This window comes from Arvicola amphibius, chromosome 7 (assembly GCF_903992535.2).
Source record: "Arvicola amphibius chromosome 7, mArvAmp1.2, whole genome shotgun sequence".
Lineage (NCBI taxonomy): Eukaryota > Metazoa > Chordata > Mammalia > Rodentia > Cricetidae > Arvicola > Arvicola amphibius.
This window is the reverse complement of record NC_052053.1, coordinates 32,526,940-32,531,615: the sequence shown is the minus strand read 5'-3', so window position 1 is coordinate 32,531,615 and position 4,676 is coordinate 32,526,940.

The following is a 4,676-nucleotide window of genomic DNA, read 5'->3' as shown; positions in this document are numbered from 1 at the left end:
AGCTGAGAAGAAAGAACCGCTCCGAGCCACCAAGCTGTTTCATCTCAAAGGTCACAGGGGGCAGCAGGGACTGTAACAGCACTCCATGGAAGGACCTTTTGGTCCCGTTAATTCTTGGGGACCCTTTTAATTCTATCAGGAATAAAGAAGAGTATGGAACATGAAAGGGAGGGAAAGCCGTCCAAATTGCCCGTATTGTCCAAATTGCAGTTAATATTTATTGAGCACGTACTAGGTGCCAGGCAGCCAGCTAAGAGCATGGCACGCATGATCTCAGTCCTCACAGTGACTCAATGCAAAGGAGACCATTTTGAGCTCTTTCATCGTTTCGGCAGCGGCAGCGAGGGATCAGAGAGTTGAAATTACTGCAACTAGCAGGTAGAAGTGAGGCTTAGACCAAGTGTGCCTGACTTCCAAAGCCTGGGCCCGGTTTCTCTACCCTGCCTAAACCCACAGACAAGAAACAACTTCATCCACTGACCCTCGGGTGCCAGGGCCCTTAGCACAGTTCCTGGACAAGCCAACCTTTCACGGCCTCTTGCCAACACTCATTTACTTTCAATCTCCTTCAGGAAAACAAGCAAGCAGGGGCCAAAGGTAAGGGAAAGAGTTGACGCGTGGGCGCTCCACTGATTTGAGTCACTCCAGTACCAAACCCCAGAAAGGGTCATTAACACCAGCAGAGAGCAAGATTGAAGGAGAATTCCAAAAGAGGGAGTCGTTAAAATCAGGGAACAAGCAAGACTGGAAGGTTATTCAGTATTCCCTGGGCCTCACAGGCCTGCAGGATCCAGTTGGCTTCAAAGCAGTTTTATTTGCTTTGCCCTTTTACCCACCTAATTAGCTTAGACAAAGACATTGCTTCTGGTTTGAGACTGCAGTCCTGTAGGGATGCCTAACTGGTTTTTCAAGTAAGCCAGCAGCAAGGCCCCACCTCCAGATTAGATACAGTTTGTCATTTAGGACCCAGAAGGATCCTTAAGTCATTGGAAGGACTCGGCTCTACAGACTGCAAAACCAAAACGTGTCGCCGGGCGCAGAAGATTGTCATGCGCACCTGGAATGGTGGAACTGGGAGATTTGATAGTCTGTGAGCCTTTTAGATGCGTGGCATGCGACTCCTGAGCAAAGGCCTTAGCTTCGAAGTTAGAAATCACAGGCAAGTACACTCCAGCAGACTTTTTTCAGCGATGGTATATTTAATTAAGTGAATCTCTGTTAAACATTTTGTTGAACCCTTGGGAATGTAAGGAACCCCTTGGTGAACGAAGGCGGCGTTATCCCCACTTGATCCGGGACAAAGCTGTCAGAACGAGCTCTGGAGATTGTGTAACCTTGCATACTAAATAAATATCCCTCCTTGGATGAAGTCACAGTTATCTTAATGCCTTGGCAAAAGGAGCTCTCGTGTAAATCTCTTTGACAAAATTTATCCTCTGAATGAAGCTCTCTTTTCCTGGGGTTATAATGGACATTGGTTGATAAATGGACACTGGTAGAAACGATTGGCTAAAACTCCTATTTTCCACTGATACATGCAGGAGACTGCCTCCTACCCTCCTCTGCAGGTACACGTGGTCATGCCAGTAGGAAGCATCACTTCCACTCATCGATCATAAGACCTTCCTACACAAGGTCAAGCAACAGCTCCTGTCCCCAGGTCACTTCCTGGGAGAGGGCCACTTTGTTGATCTGCTTGTTTACCCATATCACCTGCCGTATGAGAAACTAAGAAACGTCTGCTGTGTATTAACCAAATCATATCCAGGGTCTAGTATTGCTGAAGTTAGTCTATCATGACTAGCATGACAAACTTTTTGGGGAAACCATACCTACAGGTCCTTCAGAACCATTTCACTTTGTGGATTCCCTGGGTATGATTCGTGAGAAGTGTTAGTCCATAAACAGATTTCTATTTTTATTTACATAGAAATGAAGTCACAGAGAGTTGTCCTTGTGAGAAGCAGGTTGGTTGCAAATCAACATCTTTAAGTGTAATCATTCACTTAAGATTCCTTTGAGGCAATAATTGGATCCTCTGACTATGGAGTCTTCATTCATGCAAAACGTCTTTCCTAGCCATGTCCAACATGCTTTCCTTTCAGCTTCTGGGGACAGTGATCACCAATCACTTTGAAGTGGTCCCCCAGGGAATGACAAAAGAAAATCTCTCATATGCCATTGTTAATAAGTAGGGTCCTATACACTGTGTACCAATTCCTGTCTCAACAGAGGGTATAAAAGAAAATGTCAGTGTTTTTAACAAGGTGAGAACAACATAAAAGCAATGTGCACAAAATCCGTCTGAGGTAAATGCCCTTTTATTCTTTGATGTTCTACATAACTATTCATTTTAAATGGTTTTAGCTACATACAGAGCAGTTCCTATTAAAGTATACAAACTATTTTTTACATACAAGAACACTAATCCCTCCTTTCTTGCTTCATTTCTGAAGATACAGCATTTTGAGAAAGTTATGTGATCTCTCATTTCTGAGCTCACACATGGCTAGAATATGCAGAATAGGGACAATTCCTAGAAAATGGGCAGAGAAATGAGAAATAAAACAGAAGAGAACGTGGAGGGGGGGAGGAAACATGGTAGAGCTGAGCTCGGAGTTGTAGCAAGGGGTTCCATTCACAGAAAGCATAGAGTTAGGAGTAGAACCCAGGTGTGCTTAACTGTACAGTGGCTATCGGAGTGAATGATGTTCAGCTCCTACCCCAGTAGACGTGGAATGGCTCAGAAAGACCAATGCACTAGCATTCTACCGGCCAATAAGTTATGAATACAGAGTACCTTTAACTCTCACACTAGCGCCCCGGACACATCACCACCTTCCACACTCAACCTCCCACACCCTTTGTCGTTGTTTTGATAACTGGTCTCACATGGAAAAGGACCTGCTAGTTGTCATTGTTAGCAGAGTCTTATGGCTTACATCCCTAACAGGCCCACATGTCGGAAGCTGGGACATTGTCGGCTATTGATTGTCAGTAAAATGAGAAGGCCAAGTGAATGGGCTGGCCCTGGACAGCTGTTCTCTCAGTCCAACCCTGTCACGTCAGGCAGGGGCCCAAATCAGAATTCTCTGATGCTAAGATCTCTCAACACTTCAGTTCTTCCTCTGTTGCCTCTAGTCTTGATTTCTTTGTAAACATGTCTTGAAAGCAAAAGAAATCCGATCTCAAAATGGATTCCCGTTCTGGATTTTGAGGTCTGCCAATAATTTGTACCATCTAAGGGCATCAGAAGCAGCTATTTTGACCATAGCCAGATGGCTGCAGATTCCCAAATTATCTGTATCTTCACTGTAACATTTTTTTCACTTGTTTGAGGGAACTTTTTGTGAGCCTATTGGTACCATTTATTTCAGCAACAAAAATTCTCCTAAGGAACATCTTTTCAGCCTCCCCCCCAGTTTCTTCCTAATAGTTGACATTGTGAGGTTAAAATAGGAATTGGATAATCTATTCAGTTCTATAGTGCTTCAAAGAAATATCATTATCTTCTTGGTAGGTCATGCTAATTATCACATACTAATTAGCCTGAAACCACAGTCTCTACCTCAAAATTCACCCTTCCCCCATGCTACCTCAAAAAAATATCTTAACAAATGAGCAAACAAAAGCTAGTAACACACACTGTATATATACATTTATAGTCATATATTAAATCAGCCTGCTTTATATGTGGTTAGAGATAAGGACTGATTATAAATATAGCTCTATAGACAGATATAAGTACATGTAGATACAAGACATTATGGAAATAAAGTACTAATCACCAAAGTTCAGTCAAGAATGAGAAAACAGAAGGAAGTCTCTTTGGGATTATTACAATAAAAAATAACAACCTGGATTATTAAAAGGAACGGATGTCCTCCTCCTCCTTCCCAAGACAGCAACATTGATGTTATTAGAAGATGACATTTATGAGTCTCCTCCCCACTTATTCCTTCTCCTCTTCCTCCTTTTCTTCCACCTCCTTTCCTCCTCCTTTTTCTCTTCTTCCTCTTCCTCTTCCTTCTCTTCTTCTCCATGACAGCAGCATTGATGCTGGTCTCTTCCTTGCAAAGGGAAGGAACAGGACGTGGTACCTGAGAGATTAGCATGAAGCCAGCAGACTAATCTTTTGCAGCCATCCCAGTTTTTCCACTGGATCTTCATGGAAGCTGGTGTTAGGCTCGATCATTGTAACACAATGATCAACAGCACAGCCTCCAGTGTTTCAGTTGGCACTGTAGAAGGAAGAAAGTAGCAGAAAAGAGAAAGACAATGGCCAGGTAGAGAGCTGGAGGTGGGGTGGGGGTAATTGTTAAAAAGAACTGTTGGCTATTGGTCTGTATGTTCCAGACCTGGTTTCTTTCCTTAGTCTTAAATGTTCGGGAAACATGCAGTTTGCTTTGAGAGTTTGGGTTGACTTGAATGCCTATCAGCCCTTGTTTGCTCCAACTGGAAGTTTAGAAAAGCAACTCCTTATTTGTCTAAGATGACTCCAACGGGTTGAGATGCTCATGTGCTGTCCATTCCTACTACCAGGATAAACTGCATTATGCTGAGATTAAGACAAATCAAGCAAACAAAACCACCAGGGCTATAATCTCAGCACTCAGAAGGCAGGAGAGCCAGAAATTCAAAGTCTTCTTCAGCTTTATACCAAATTCAAAGTCAGC